Source organism: Cydia pomonella, chromosome 2, assembly GCF_033807575.1.
Source record: "Cydia pomonella isolate Wapato2018A chromosome 2, ilCydPomo1, whole genome shotgun sequence".
In the NCBI taxonomy this organism is placed as follows: domain Eukaryota; kingdom Metazoa; phylum Arthropoda; class Insecta; order Lepidoptera; family Tortricidae; genus Cydia; species Cydia pomonella.
Genome location: NC_084704.1, coordinates 28,959,234 through 28,976,968, shown reverse-complemented (window position 1 = coordinate 28,976,968; position 17,735 = coordinate 28,959,234). Strand labels below are relative to the sequence as shown.

At 36.6% G+C, this 17,735-nt stretch overlaps 1 protein-coding gene across 1 annotated transcript in view; it reads right to left on the bottom strand.

The window, feature by feature from the left end:
• Positions 1–17,078, bottom strand: part of LOC133534847 (uncharacterized) — a 127,225-nt gene extending 110,147 nt beyond the window's left edge. Inside the window, exon 1 of the mRNA XM_061874140.1 lies at positions 16,162–17,078. The gene's annotated coding sequence lies outside the window, so the exon portion shown is untranslated. The remainder of the gene's footprint in view (positions 1–16,161) is intronic.
• Between the last annotated feature and the right edge of the window lie 657 nt (positions 17,079–17,735).

Here is a 17,735-nt window from a genome sequence, read left to right as displayed (position 1 = left end):
CAGCAAAATGTATGAAACCGCCATTTTTTCTTCGGTCCGAAGATACTTATATGTTTTCAATATAAAGAAACATAACCAAGAAAATACAAGAAAGAGGTATAAAAACAGAAAGAATCAAAATTTATTTCCATGGGAAATTTGTCCGGTGACTGCTTCGAACTAATTTGGGTGGCATTCCTCAATAATATGGATAAAAACATCGGCCAAGAGCATGTCCATGCTCAGTATAGGGTTCTGTAGTATCAGAATAGGCTAAACGGGGGCTACAAGTATCATGTACTTTACAAGCATAAATGAGAGTATACAACGTTACTAAATATTTATCATTCAAAATCATTAACTTAAAAGTCAATTCTACCAGCCAACGTCAGGAAATTTGCATTAAACTACTTTGTCACTTTTGTGGATAAAATGCAACTTTCTCATCAGTTTTAGGACATTCAAGAGGGCCTTTATGAGCTGGTGGTGGTAGTTTCGTATCTAGAATACAAGTAGTTAAAAAGGACAAGTTTTCACTCCGATTTCAAATGGCATATTTAAGAATATATTTATATTGCTATGAATACATAAAACGCACAGACTCTCTCGATTACTTTGATCGCCCGGATGTCACAGTCATTCCCAACTGCTTTGCGAACATTCCCCAATATATACACTTTAATTTTAGAATAAACGTGTAACTCGCAGCAGTCCTCGCTGGGGCCTTTCATGCCCCTATAAAGTTAGCTGACTCGTGTTTATTTGATGGTCGTATATTGCAGCTCACTGTGACTCGCAAATAAGTGCCTTTTTATAGCGCGATGACATAAATGTTGCGACCTATGTTCTTTCAACTACGAGGCGATACGAAGCCGGAGATTAATCCAACAAGTGACAATTAAAATCTCATCACGTGTCACATAATTATGAAGTCACGATTTTGTCCTGACAAGTATCTACCTAATTATATTAGAGAATTATTAGCCTTGCAAGAAAAGTAGGAAATTATCTGATTGAATAAGTGTAGTGGAAATTATCAATTAACCACTTGTTTAGCGGCTGCCTTCGATTTTGCTAAACTATGAGCAGGAGTGGTGCGTAGGGAATGCAATCTCGCACGAAGGATCTGAATCGAAATTGAGTGTTTCGAGATCGAGATTAATCGCGACGAGATCCAGAATTGACAAAGTTTTTAATAATGTGTTGTATTGATCAAAAATCTCTACGAATTCTGTATATAACTACTACTTGGGGTACGTCAGTCACACAATTTACAAAAATTCAACCTTTATTAAAAAAAAACAAGAAATAACTTAGCTCTTATTTGCATGTGTCATTAAACCAATAGTTAACGTAACTTAACAATAATAAAACGAAGAAGCAGAGATACTAACATGTTCTGTTGATATTTTTGACAAGGCTGAACAACTGACAAAATGTAGATTAAGCGAGCAAAAATCGTATAAATAATTATTGGTACGTACCTACACTAAGTTTCCACGATTCTTCGACACAGAACGCGCCGCAGTGCTTTTTATTGTCAGCTAAAGTCGGTCGCACACAATAACACTGCCTGAGCAACATGAATCTAAGGTCAAAAAGATTACTCAAAACAAGGTAATTCACACAGATCCAATCTTTCAATTTCGTTCGCAATCTCGAAAATATTAATCTAGATCTCGACCGAGTTTGCCAAAATAGAGATATCCTGTCAACGAAATTGAATCTCGAAACCTCGTGCGAAATCTCTAAATTGCGAGATCTAGACTGCAGTCCCTTGTGGTGCGTGCAGGTGGGTAAATCTAGTAAGATTTCATAGCTATATCTATCTTAATCATAAAACCGTGACAATACTCGTAATAGGCTTGTAGGAACAATTTAGCTGAAGACCATTTACGTCTATTCAAGCTCAATTTCAGTGATTTTTTTATTTAACAACATTCTAAATACTAGATCTCATGTTAAACTAGATAGCAGTGGATGCTATTATACCTAAAGTGTAATTAAGTTCATTAAACAGTGATGCACTGGACTTGATTGCGGCATGTAGCCGGCATTGGGTTACGGTGACCGTCGGTTCAAAGCTAACGAGCACGGGGCAGACGTGAACCCGCACTCATTTGCGACGTCGCTCGCTGCCGGTTGATTGGTTAATTGCTTCGTTTAATCAATTGACCGCTTGAGACACGCCGCTCGGTTTAGATGCAGGCACAGTTATTGCTCGCTAACTCGCAATAAATCCTAGTTAGGGGACGGTTTATTCAATAAATACCTTTGACGACGATGACTATTTTTACCAATATCTAAGCTAATAAAAGCTGTAACTAGGGTTGTAATTTTAAAATGAAAACCCTTCTCTGAACACGTGAGGTATGCTAGTGCGCTGGTTTTGCATCTTAACAGAGTGAGCAATACACATGTAGGTAAGTCAAATATAATGAAACCTTCAACTAGACCGTAGTTAACTATAATGTTGTTGTTGTCCTAAGACACCCCAGAGTTGCGGATGGCCTTTACAAGCTCGCGTCATGCTTTCCTATCTTCAGAAACCCTTCTGATCTCGCTCCATTTCAGCCCGACTGCCAAGAGTGTACAGGATGCCCGAAGCCACGGCTTCTGCGCCCTGTGGTATCCAGTAGTGTCCACCCGAAAGCAATGGCTGCATTATTCGTTTACCTTTTCCGAATAGTACGTCCTATCCATTTCGTTAACTTTAATATTTCTGGCTTTAATACTTTAGGCACGAATAATACAAAAAGGTATTCGAATTGGTTATATGCGATTTTGACGCCCGCCTAGCGGCTATGAGATCCATTTAGACCAAGATCTCTAGAACTGTATCGTAAGCATTATTATTAGACCGCAGTCTGAGTTCTGAACCTTGTATACTTAGTAGTGTTCCTAGGCTTCGAGAAACCCGATATTGCCAGGCTGAAAAGTGGTGCCCGTTACCCCCAGTCCCTTGAATTTCGCCCTTACAATTCTCATACATTTGCCATCGAATTTTTTAAATCGATTTTGTATTCGGCTATTGGGCCCGCGTCACTTGTGCAAATCCGCGGCGCCTCGTGACTACTTTTAGCATTTTTGCTGGCGCCACTTGAAGGGATATGACACTAAATAGGTAATTAAACGTCCTGTTTACGTCAACGAACCGTCAAAAGTTGATCTTTGTAATCGATTGGCTAGGTAAATATAATTTGCAAATAAATGTTGAGAAAACGAACTATGTACAATTTAATACAAAACTCGGCAAAAGTGAAGAATTAAATATACACTATAAAAATAAAACTATAGCCGAAATGGATAACGTAACATTTTTAGGTTTAAAATTAGATAAATATCTGGACTGGAATGAACAGATTGAAAAAGTTTGTTCCAAAATAAATAGGTTTGTTTATGTTTTGAGGAGACTGAGACGCACGTCCGGTTTACAAGCCTCTTTAGCCGCTTATCACGGCTATATTAGTTCAAATTTGAGGTACGGCCTTATCCTTTGGGGGGCCAGATCAAGTCTGGATAGAGCATTTATTGCACAGAAAAAATGTATCCGAGCAATCTGTGATTCACGCCCTTATAAGTCATGTAGAGAAATGTTCAAAAATTTAAAGATCCTGACGCTTCCGTCTTTGTATATATTGGAGTCGTGCATTTTCGTCAAGAACCATATGGAACTTTTCACGACGGCCAAAACTGTGTTTCCGAGGAGCACGAGAAATGAAGGTCGTCTTGTACATGATAGTATTCCTAAGACTTCATTATATAACAGACAGTGTTTTGCAATGTGCATTAAAGTGTATAACAAGCTACCGCAGCGCATTAGGGAACTACCTATTAATAAATTTAAAAGAAGTCTTGTTTGTTACTTATTGGATAAAAATTATTATTGCCTCAAAGATTTTGTCTGGTACAAGGTGCTAAAGGTTGGTAAAAAATAATACTAATTTTTCTTACATTCTCATGGCTGTTTTTTATGTATGATTTAGAAAATATTGTTAAAGAGCGATAATTAACATTGTCAGACCATTTTCGCCAGCGGTAATAACTTGTACCAGACGCTTTAAAGCTGTCAAATAATATTGTAAAGAGTTAAAAATCAGCCATGAGAATTTAAGAAAAGTTAGTAATATTTTTACCTATATTTAGCACCTTGTACCGGACACATGGCCATCGGGACAATATAGCAAGTATGCAGACATTAAAAGTGCATACGAACATTATAATACCCCATACATTTTATTATTCATGGGAAAATAAGTAAGGTCTGGCGGCTCTGGGATCTTGCTCTATAATTAGTAATTTGAAAGTTTATGCTCATACATAAGTCGAAGATTGCTCAAAACCGAGACGAGTGGAGATAGAGGGGGGAGGTCTTTGCCCAGCAGTGGGACACCGTATTCGCTATGTGCACGTCTGTCACGCAACCTACCGTCCGCAAGTCTAGGGGAAAACATCAATGCACTACATCTTATAAAACTACTCCAAAACTAAAAACTACTAAACGAATTTTCATACGACTTTGATCTATCAATAGAGTGATTCTTGAGGAAGATTTATGTATATAACTTGTTAAGGTTTTGTGTAAATTCGTTGAAATATAAAGATGTTGTCAGAAAAAATCACACAGGCTAGGAGCTTTAATCGAAAACGCTGCCTAATCCGTTTGAGCTATAACAACACAATGTATGGTGGGGTTGTCTCTCTTTCATGGGTCTACAAAAAAATCCGCGATGTTGAATGTCTATCTTTTAAGGATAACTTACTTTACCCATCCTTAACTTCTAGAAAAAGATCACATAGTATGTGGCATTTGCAAAGCTATTTACACAGATACAGTATTAATAATTATCAAATTAAATACGTTAGTTATATTAAGCATTTCATACAGATTACAATGGTCCCTTACATCATACAATTTAAATGAATATTTTAGAAGTAATCGTAAATTAAAGTTTCATTTCGAGTCATTTAACTTGTACGAAATGTTAAAGACGCTATCCGCAGTTAGTTCTAATTTTTACCACCTTATGCGCTGGGATCGCTTTACTTACCCCCACCATGCACTTCGCACGGTCCCAATAGGTTATAATATATAATATATATACATAAGTCAAGTAATATGAAAAGCCTCAGCCATTTTCTTCCACGTCGCATTGCTTTTCTTTCCCCCGCCACACACTTCGCAGATAGCCAAAGCTAGCCATTCCTCTTAGACCGCGAGTCAGGAACAGATTTCCATGACCAATCGCCTCCTGGGCGAAAACTCGTATAGTGGTTAATGGGTGTGTATGATGAACCCTCGTGGATGTCAGCTGCCGCTCCGTTGGTGGGTTCAGGAATGGTAGCCACCGAAATACGTAAAAAAAATTGTCATCGCATCTCATTTGATACTTTGTCAGATGATAGTTCAGAGGGTCTACCGCGAACCACGTTCGACGTGTTGCCTCCCTGTTATACTTACGTACGAATTTACAAGTGCGACAGGAAGGCAACACGTCGAACGTGGTTCGCGGTAGGCCCTCAGATGCTAATGTTCATTTTAAAAAATCGTCAGGCGGTTATATCGCGGTGGTAAGAACGTCAGCTGGTCGCATGAACATGTAAAAAATAAGCGCTTTACGTATACTTTGCGAACATAAAGAGGTAAGGCGCGTATTTTTAACAGAATATAAATTATCATTTGACAAAGTATCAGCCAGGGGCGATGACTGACGAAATATGCTCCTGGCCCGCAGTCTATCTGCACACTAAAGTGTATACAGGGTCCTTATAGGTGGTTAAATAATAGTAGGTAAATAATACATTTTGCCGCAAGTTCGAATGACTTCACTCTCGACGGTACCCATGTCAATTTGCACAAGTCTTGGGACTTGTTTAAGAAACCAGGGACGAGATAAAGTGACACTTTAGCGCATATTTTTAAGATAAGTAAGACGGTATATAAAAATAAAAATTGCTTTTGATTTTAGTGTTGATGCTTTGGTCTCTAAGAAGCTTTTGATTTTGAATAGAAATGGAATCGATTACATTTTTCAAAAATCTGTATTTATGTACATATTAACATTATTTGGCAACCCCTTCTAAGACCATTTTGTCGTAGCAGCACGAGATCTGGAAGCTGTCCTCAGAACCCCATTTAAAAAATCCATCATATATGGTAAATATCTTCCTTGTAATAACAAAACATTTTATGTACAGAAATAAATGTAAAATAATATAAAAAATACAACCGTTGAATACCATTACTCTTTATACTAGACCTCACTACGCTCAGGATTCAATTTTAGAATCCTGCTGAAGAAACGTGCCGCTTTAATCCCTCCTAACACGGAAGAAAAGCCTTTTTCCGAATAGGTGTTATAAATTCTGAGTTATTTGATAGAATTGACTTTTAAATTATCATTTTGAATGATAAATATTTAACAACTTTCATTTGAATTCGATTAGTAGGTTATGTTTTAGGGTTATTATTTTCCTCGCGTTAGTGTGGTGAAAAAAAATGTGTTTCACTCGGGAGCAAATTTAGTTCAAATCTTTTGAAACCCACGCAACGCTCAAGATTCCACTTTTCGAACCAATTTCATTTTGGAATGTTTCGCTTGCACGAGGAATAAACAATAACTTTTACCCCCTGTAAAACAAATATTTATATTAAAATTTTGGAAAAGTAGGAAGCGTAAAAACAAACTTTGCAGCCTTTGCACAGGCTTAAACAACTACGTACTCGTACAGTACCAAAATAACGTTCACACAGGTAACAAAATGCAGCGCCAAACTGTGATATTGTGTTTTTATTAAGTCTTTTTGTTTGCTGCGTAAACAATTGGTCAACCAGTGCCGTCGATTATTTCTTTCAGAGGTCGTTCAATAGGATCCATAAAATATTCATTAACATATAAACAAATTAATATTTAGTTGAGCATTACCTTCCAAAAATATAGTTATTTGTTTTATAAGGGGATTTCTTACAAGTTGTTATTATACACGAGCAAGCGAAACATTCCAAAATTAAACAGCGAGCGTAACGAGTAGCTCGAAAATTGGAATTTCGTTTCAAGGCACGAGAATTAAGTGGAAGCTAAAAACTTGGTCCAGTCCATGGTTGCCTAGATTAACCGATTTCATTTTTTAAATCTAAAATCTAGGCGATGTGTTAATGTGAATATTATGTATCATTATTCCTTATCACAAATAATAACAAATGAGGGTATATCTTTCTTATAACGTATCTCCTACTATAAAAGCTGGTGGGTTGAAAATGACTGTACATGTTACATTATTAGTAACGTGCGTAATTTCATAACACATAATACGAGTACGTGTTCATAATCGGTGCCCATATTTTTGGACTGATGAACGGACAAGTGTCCAGCAACCTACTTTTCCATTCTCGTCTGAAAACTGTCATCTATTTTAGGAATCATTGTCAAGTCAATCGATTGGTGAGTGAATACCTACTCCAACATTCGACCTTAATACATAGTGCTTTCATCGTATGACATTCAAAGAAAAATAAACTAAGAGAATACAGTCAAACACGGACTACTTTGGCAAGAACAGGTTAGGTTAGGTATGTTCTCGGTTTTTCAGTGAGAAAAATAACCACATTAATTATGTAAGCGACAATTCATTTTTATATGGAAGAAATGTTACGTTAAGTATTTGTAGACATTTTACAGAATCCCAATCAATGTGGAATTTTTATTTATTAAGTTTAGCAAATTAATTTATTAAGAAAAGTAACATTTTAGTAATTAAAAAGAAGTGTTAAATGTGCAAGTGCAGGAAAATAGTTAAGTATTTGTTTTACAAGGGGGCAAAGTTGTTTTTTAACCGCTCTTGCTAATATTGACATCCGAGCAAGCAATAGATTCCGAAAGCGAGTGGTTCGAGAAGTTTGCGCGTTGAGTTTGCGTTCTTGAGCGTTGCGAGGGTTTCAAGGCACGAGGGTTAAAGAAACTTTGCCTCCGAGTGTAACACAAAATTTTTCACCACTTCAAAGCAAGGAAAATACTAAGTATGAAATACCAAAAAAAAAAAACCAAACCAAATCCAAATGAACGTAATAAAAAATGTATTATTCACAATCATAAGTTAAAAGTCAATTCTACCAGCTAACATAAGAAAACATTTCTAAATTTGCATCTGATTAATTTACCCCACATCATGTGGATAAAATATTTCATTAGTTTTTGGGCAATGGGCCTTTACCAGTTGGTGTGGTGAAAAATTACTTACAGTGCGATCATTGAAAGTGCGAAACGTGGAACATTTCATTTCATTCGTGAATAGCTCACCCCACTTTCTCCTACTGCTAATATTGTATATAAAGATAAGTTTCATTTTCAAATAAAGCAACAACTAAACTGGAATACTAAAATAAACTTAACATACCTATAGTACAAATTATACTGTGTAGGTAGAAGTGGACAATTTATTGATGTGGTTCACTAACGTTTTAGTTGAAAGCAGTTTAAAAGTCAAGTAAAGCGGAATATACCGTCTAAGTAGTAAAGTGGAAGGTTTGTACTATAGCAAATGGCTGTTGTAAATTTTATTTCTTTTGTATGTTCGAACTTTGTCCATTAACAGTTCCTTCAGCTATTTTTACATAGCGACTTTTGAGGATAACTTTTGATAGAGATAAATTATAGGTCAAATATAATAAAACGCTAAAATATATCTGTATTTGATTTCATTTTGATATTACTCGCAGCGTACTTATCCCACAAATATGGAACGCTCGTAAGAGTGTGAGGCACTGCAAGTGATATCAAAACAATATATGTAGTTAAGTAGGTAAATACCTAATCTACTTTCAGACTACATCCATCTTCCGATCTATTGTGAGTAAACATCCTTGAAACGAATGTCTACCCTACTTAGATCCCTAACCAACTGGTCTTAGTTGCCCATTTACGTTGAATTAATTCTCTGTGTGAATCTATTAGTAACGTTAATGATGGGTCAGAATTCTAGTCGTAGCCTGAATTATGTAGTTTGTAAATTGAGGGCTCGTTTTCACTAGGCACGTGATCCTTTGAACGTTTTCACACTGTCCATTCAGATACCGCACGTAGGATACGACCTCAAAGAAGTCAAATGTAGAAAAGTGCCTTTTCATTTTCATTTAATATTGATTTATCATTAGATGCATATAGTAAAGCTATAAGTCAAAATTAAAACTTAACAAAATAGCTTTTTAACTAAAATTACGAAATACATCCTAACTTTATCCTTAATGTCACTAGAATAACAATATACAAAATTGTATACAGAGGATTACTATAACTAGCTTAAATCTAAAATAGGCCCTTGAGGCATTGTACCAAGGATGCTGGCGGCATTTCCTCGTTGTATCGCAATACTGATACATTGTGCGAGGAAGCCGCCAGTTCTTTGGTCACCAGTTATGTCAACCAGACGCTTTTTCTATGGACCTAGAGTTTCAACGACAACCTTGTCACTAGAATAAATTAGTGGAGTAAATATCGAGATAAATGTACCCTTTACTGCTGTACGTATGCACAATCGAGCCAAGCGAAACAGTTTGGCTTGATCGTCCCTTGAGTCAAACTACATATACTGATCTAGCGCCCTAGCCACGCGATGAACTATTGTCTACCTAATTATAAAAAAATAATTTCTCAAATCCACGGGGCTCGGAATAATCAGTGAACATGATATAAGAAAATGGCTATAAACGTATTCAGAACGTCCTTTTTCTTGGCCCTTAGGGTATTTTTTTAAAGTCGAGTAAAATGTAATTGGATCAAAGTGTATATATTGTCAAAAAATGTCAAGTGGGAGTCCGGCTCGCGTTTCAAGGGTTCCGTACATCACACAATTTATAACAATGTTTTTTGTACGTGAAACGTCTTGAAAACCCCGAATGGGTTTGAATCAAACACCAGATGTAACGGAAAGTGTTATGGAGCGGTGGTTCATATCTCTGCAGCTATAAAAGCTATATTCCTAATTTTTATATCGATGTTTAGGAAATAATCCATTTGGTACTAAGAATTGAATGTACCGCTGACAAAGATGACGCTCATTTTGGGCTAGAAACGACGCAGAGCTAAAATAACCCTCATGCGTGGTATTTACTAAGTGACCTCGATCGACCATGGACGTTTTTAGAAAAAAAAGTGACGTCCTTTAATAGTCCTTACGTAATTAATACAAAAATAAAATACGTACCATTCTAACGAGTTGTAAAAAAAAATGTGAGCTCAAACACGTAACAATAGTATATGTACCTAAGTACCATCGCGGCTGTTTGTGCCAAGTACAGCCTAGTTGCATTTTTTGTCTCCAGTTTGACTTACGCTTGAACCTAAAGGCGCGCCTCTCTCGGAATAATATTCCGCATCTCAGCCTTTGGCCACGCGTGTATACGTGCCTGTCCCGAACGCGTTGGGCCTTCGGCCTTCACATTTTGACAAACTTCGTTTTTTTTTTTCTCATTAACCCCACCAAAAGTGACCCCTATATTTAAAATTCATTTGTTGACGTTACATGTCCGTCGTCGGGTTACAGACTTACGTATATGTGCCAAATTTCAACTTAATTGTTCCAGTAGTAGTAGTTTCGGAGCATATAGGCTGTAACAGACGGAGAGACGGACGGACGAACAGACGCACGAGTGATCCTATAAGGGTTCCGTTTTTTCCTTTTGAGGCACGGAACCCTAAAAATAGCCCGTTCTGAACAAGGCTCTCTTTATAAGTACATTTTTGGCGAGCTTTAGCATGCTATTAATATACTGAAGGTCTGAATCTCAAACGTTCATTTAATAATAAAAATTACGTTCTGAAATTTTCGGATTACTTATTCCTCATCGTTGGCTGCCTATCTTCGCTCGCACGAAAGCACGTGTATCACATTTCTGGCCGCCATAACAACCGTTAGGTATCTGGAGTTCGTAAACTCATTCAATTAAGTATTTGCTGGAATTTTACGAAATAAAGAGATGTCATTTTTTATATGAAAGAATAAAACAATGTAAAAAATGCTTGCATTTTTTTCACGCAAACAGCATTATGAAATCTAAGGCGCTGGTGACTTAGCGGCTTCCAAGTCAAACGTCGTAGGTTCGAACCTCAAGCCGCGTAGCCAACGTTACAATCGTTAACGCTCCGTGGCGTAGCGTAGTCATCTCTCTCTATCACTCTTCCATATTAGTGCGACTGTGACAGTTGCGTTTCGTGCGCCACGGAGCGTGAACGATATGCGCGTTGGCTACGCGGGCAGGTCCTATCAATGAGTTTCTTGGAACTTATGAATACACAATTTGATATTTGTTAGTTGCTTTTCGGCGAGGGAAATCATTGTGAGGAAACCGGACTGATCCCAATGATGTCTAGTTTCCCTACTGAATTGGAAGGTCCATGGCAGTCGCTTTCGTAATACTTACCTAACTATTCAATTTTTTTAACCCGCTACACTATATCCCAAAAATTAATGGCTATGCCACAAATGCCTTACATTATTTTGGAAAAGAGCTCAGATATCTTCAAACTGCTGGATTGATTTCTATCAAACATAATTCCATAAAAACTGTGAACTGATAAAAAAACAAATAGATCATTTAAGTTTGGTAAATAAAAATAGATGCAGGCCGGTAAAATACAAACTTAGTCCAGAAATTATTTTTGGTGATTGAAAAAGAAACGACAGGATATTGTAATATTTTTCGGATTTTTCCTGTAATGTGACATAATAGTACATTATGATACAAGTGTGCTAAGTTTGTCAGTACACACGAGGCGATATTGTAAGCCGATGTGGGTAATGACCAATGCAAACGCGTTTCATACGACGTTTTTCAACTCACTTGCGAGGAAAAAACAATACTTATAAATTAATTTTTTTTTGTCAAACAGTAAAAATACAATTTTCAAAATGGTGGCTTACAGTTTTACCATCGAATAATTGCACAAAAGGGCCGTGCTGGCCTTTTATGTAGGCACTTATCCGCCAGTTCATTGAAGTAAGCTACCTAGACGTTTTCCAAGAAAGACTGAGCGCTTTTGCTGATGTTCCATTGAATGAAAGTTTCATATGCCGCCAATTATTGCCACCCGATTTTGATGGTAAAAGGCTATCGTTCTCGGCTCTTGCCTCTATTTTAGTAAGTATTACTGGCAGCGTCAATCTTATGTGTTCTTCATTTTCAATGCTTGAAAATGACATTTTCGTCAATATATATATTATATATACTAAAAACATGCAAAACTATTCCAATTTTATGACAAACACGGAAAATGGCTGGCGCGTTATTTTTTTACGCACTAGTCCAATGCGCGCGCAAGGCAAAGGCGCGAACGAAATCGACAATAAGCCAATTTAAAAAATGTAAAAAAGCTAATATTTTCATATTTCTATTCGACGGATGGAGATCAAATCGATAAAATGGTATGTTTATTCATTAATGTCATTTACGAGATAATTTAATCTATAAATTATGTTTGGTGTGATAAGATAAAACCTCTTTGAACTAACATTTGAAACCTAATAGTTGGTTAAAAATAAGAATTACTCGACCAAATTAAAAAAGCTCCGTTTCCATGCATATTATTAGATTTATTAGCAATCAGTTACCTTCTTAACTCAGTCGGATAATATAATGAAAAAGCACGAGTGTTATAATATACAGATATGAGTGGTATAATATAATATATCTAGGATTATGAGCCAAAAATTGGCGGAATAAAAACGTCGTTTTGAGCAATTGTGTTTAAAAATATAATGTTGCATAATGATTTAATATGTATTTCTGGTCTCTTTCCAAAATGAAACAATCTGTGATTCAAGAGGCCGTCGGTCCGGGGTGAACTAATGATTTTTTTCGTTTAAGTCGTAATCAAAGAACGAGTAGCGATATGTTGAAACTTAAAGCTCCCACAATGCTATCTCTCACGAAATGATCTGCTCGAAACGAGTAGCTTAGTGCAAATAGTGTAATATACGTATATAGACGCTCAGTGCTCTCATTAGGCAATCCTTTGCGTTCTGGCTTTTGTAGTGAAACGCACTTTTAACGATACAATTTACATATTAAGTACCCATTGAAAACCAGGATCGCAGCAAGGCAATTTTTATTTGACTATGTTTACCTATACATCATTGTATATTATGAATAATAACTAGCCAAGACAGGACTATCATCACATTTCTGTTATTTTAGGGCATCCTTTACATTTCGGTTTTTGTAATAAAAATAGTATTGTATGCAACGTTGTAAAAAAGCTGATTTTATGCAACCGTTATAGAGATAGTTTATATGGGTTCGCTGCAATGCATTTAGTTCGAAAACTGTATTCATTTTGTATTTGTTAAGTTGGTAGTCATTAATCGCATTGTCGCTTTAGCCATTGTAAAGCACAAGTCACAGTCACAGATGAGGAGACAATATAGACTTTTCTTCAAATCTATTATGATTTATGAACGTTCTTATATTAGTGTTGATGGAGTCAGGGCTCCATATTAGGACCTTTCCTGATTGGAATAATTTCATTGCATTTCAATCAATCAGCACTAATAGCTAAACCTTACGTGCTAATTGGCATTATATACTGAATCACGTGACATTAATCACTTTATAAAGAAAAAAATAGTAATTGGAAAGACGAATTAAGCCATTAATTGGCATAAATAAAATAAAATTGAATTAATAAATTATACTGTAACTTAGGATTTATAACAATGTCACAATTACCTCAAATAAAATAATAAAAATTAAATTAATCTCTACAGTCTTAATTAGGTAGGTATATAAAACTAAATTAAGTGAATTTTGAATAATAACCAATGTCACATTTTACTGTAATAAAATTAATAATAAATTCAATTGTATAGAATAAATTACGCCAGGCCAAGATTCTTTTTGGATCGCTGAGCCAAAGCAGTTAGTTAGTTTAATTTTAATACCGAATTTACACTCATTGGTAGATAATGGAGCCAGTGGTAGCGATTTTCTCGATATAACGACATGATGAGGCTCGGAATTTGGTCTCGGTGGTTATGAAGTTATCAATAATGATCAATGACCTCCAGTCCAGCGCCGGCCCGAGCACTCGATCAGGGTAGAGCGAGATTGAGTTTTGGCGCCCTTAGTTAAACTTTTTTACCCAAATTTTAATAAAAACAGGCTACAAGCTTAGCGGAGCATGCTCAGCATTAGGTTCCGTAGTTACCCGTCCGTCGCTCCCTTTTATTTGTGTTACTAAGTGGTCTTTTTTCGAAAATTCTAAAACGATCCTGGTGCAATAGCCCAGAGCTTACGACCTCGGCGCGATCCCATGCAAGGCCAAAGGCCAGAGCTTAGAATCGAAGCAGAGGGCAAATTGTACGCGAGGCTGAACCTTTCCTGCGGGGCGCGTTCATGGATAGGGGGGAGAGGGCCAAAAGACGAACTTCAGAATAGCTGAGTTCGGACAAGAACAAATGGCTGTGTTTAAAAAAAAACAAGGCCTAAGATTAAGCTCTGCATAGAGCTGATGACCTGGAACGTGGGATTCGAGCTTCCATTCGATGCTAAAAGCAAGGCTTGCGAGAGAAAACCAAATTACATCAATGGCCAAGTTGATATGACACCGAAGGTCGAGCTCCACATATAATAATCATAATCAATTTATTAATAATAAAAATTACAGGTCCCAGTAATTGCCTATTTCTATAGGAAAATATAAAACATTAAATTAACACATAAGATTATGGCTGATAGCTGCACTAATACATGCAGAGTACGTTATATTATTTACATATTTGATTTTGTAAGATCACGGCTGTAGAATTCTTTATGGTCATAGAAAGCCTGCTCGATTAGCCAACTCTTCAATTTTGTTATGAAGATTGTGTTGCTGTGTGTGTTGGGTGGGTCGCGCCTCTGTAAACTTTTTTTTCTAGATTTTTTTTCACATTTGCCATTTTGGCGCCCCCCTACCGTTTGGCGCCTAGAGCGACCGCTCCACTCGTTCTTCTTCGATCTGTCTACTTTTTGATCCCCCCTCTTCCTTGGAATTTGAAATTATTTCATTTAACCTAAGTTTAAGATAAACAATATTGTATATAGTATATCTTGTTAATTTTTGTATTTGCGTTATGAATGTGATGTATATTTATTAGGGCCTACGCTAGCTGACGCGGACGCCCGCCGCGTGCGCACGCACGCGGGTGATATTTGTAGGTGAAGTCCGCCGCACGCGTCCGCTTCAGTTAGCGTTGCTCATACTATTTTTCGTTAACCCGCTCGTCCGCTCCGTGCACCCGCGCCAGCTACCGTAGGCCCTTATACGCGCTCCAAAATTTCGTAAAATAGACTCGCTATTTTGTAGTGCGAAGCGAAGATATTTAATGATACCTCATGTGGTAAATATTCCCTCTTCGTTTCGTTCACTGAAAAATACACGTGAGTTCTCCTTATACTATACCTATACCATATTAGATTACGATTAAAAAAAAAAAAACTTTTATTTTATTTTTAGTTAATACTCCTGAACCCTTCTAAATACTTTTAAAGTTATTTCGAAATGATCGGATGAGCCATAAATAAGTTATTTTCCTTATTTTTTTATACTTATTAAATATAAACTTAGGGGCCGCACAGATTGTATGGGTTTTGTCGTATCGTATGAAGGTACGAAACCCTCCATTGTGCGTGGTCCGACACGTACTTGGCTGTTTTTTTTTAGGATAGCGGCTTGGACAGGTTCTAAGCCAATAATGTATCATTTAAACTTAAAGAAATTAATTAGGTGTTGATACTTATCTATCCTAATTATATGTTAAACTAAGAGCGATAATCTTGTTATTACATTGAAAATCCTACACGGCCGTAAAAAACCATGCATGGGAAAACTAAGCCAACTAAGTTGTGTTTTTTTATAATCCAGTTCCGACCATCCCGGATTACTTATATGTAGATAGGTACTCGTACTAAAATAAATATCAGGATTTTTTTTCTATTAAGTAAGTTACGTATAAGATTTGTTTTCAACATTTTTAATTTAAATTAAATTGGAAACCTAACACTAAACTCTAATACTTGCTATATTTTGTACAGAAACATTTTAATTTATCATAAAAAAAAATTGAAAACAACATTTAAAATAGTAAAAACACACTACCCATATTTTTTAAACACTGTACACCAAAAACAAAAAATATTCTCAAACTCACCCATTCTGCTTCAATTAGACTCCATCATTCCAAATAGAACTGTCCTGCTACAAACACACACCACACAGATGGCTGGTAACTAATTTGCATCCAATTTTGTTCAGAGCACTGCGCAGTTTTTCTTGTTGGAAAAGTTCGTGAAAGTTTTGCGAGTAGCGGAGCGCGGGTGCGGCGTGCTGCCGGCGTGCGCGACTCGAGGCTCGGTGCCGACTGAGTCCGCAGCCCCACACGCCCACCCGGCCCTCCCTCCTGTTGCCTGCTACCCTCCGCACACGGGACTTCAGACGCTAATAAAAACTTATACCCACAAAAAGTCCACGCTGCCCCATATCGGAACGTGTTATCTCGCACAATTTCAACCACAACAGTCGCTAAACTTTTGTTAACATACGTGAGGTAAGTGCAGTTGATGTTTTAGGAATTCGTTGAAGTATTTTTTTTAAGTGTCATAATCATTCTAACAAGCACTCCGCCTATAATGATTGCAAATTAATCATTTAGGTACAAGATCAGTCAAGATAACAGTGACGACCTACGTCGGTTAACAACCTATGATCATTTATTGCTATTTTGTTTATTACAAACCAACTTCAAGAGAATTTTCTCAATGCTTCGTGATCTTTGATTTTTGGGGTTCCGTACCAAAAAGGTACAAAAGGAACCCTTATGGAAAGATTCTGTCCGTCCGTCTGTCTGTCTGTCACATCGCCAAATATCTCAAGAACAACTTAAACTATCGATTTGAAATTTGGAATAGTTATGAACAATGCTAACCCAGACACATTGAAAGTTTTTTTTTTATATAACTATGGAAAATGCTCAATATGAAGAGGGGGCAAAATTTCGAAGTTTAGTAACAAGGTCAAGTGGGGTATGGTTTGAAAGAGCTAAAATTGGACATTCCAAAACAATCTTATTTTATTATTTTTTCATAGTGGAATAAAAATACCATCCCCCCCCTCATTTATCTTCGAAGTTTAGCGTTGAAAAATTATGAAATTTTTACATAATATTAATATTACCATAAATTTTACACAAAAAAAATATCTATCTTGACATCTTTTTTTCTAATTAACTAAAAACATTTCCGAATTCAGTTTGCATGCTATGAGATATTACATTAAAGCCCTACCTTACAAATAAAAGAAAAATAACAATTTTTGAAATCGGTTCACATGACAGATAATTATCCTCGACTTAGACAATTTGCCGATAGATGGCGCTGGGCACAACTTAGTACCTGGTAGGTACTTCTGATCAAAAGTATTTCGCCTTTTTAATCACGAGATAATTCAAAGATTGTACGGAACCCTCGGTGCGCGAGTAAAACGAACTCGCACGGCCGATTTTTTTTAATGTTCCCATTGTCTCAGATGACTGGGCTCTGATCATAGAGATATTAAAGTGTAACTTTTCATTATTTTTAGATTTTACTTATACCTAGACACACCTTTAGTGGTTTTATTTTTATAGTAACTCGTGCTTATGGAAAAGCACCGTTTAGAAACTGGAATTGCTGATGGTGATGAAGAACATTTTAAACCGTTTTTGTGATGTCTGTTCATCATTGTGCT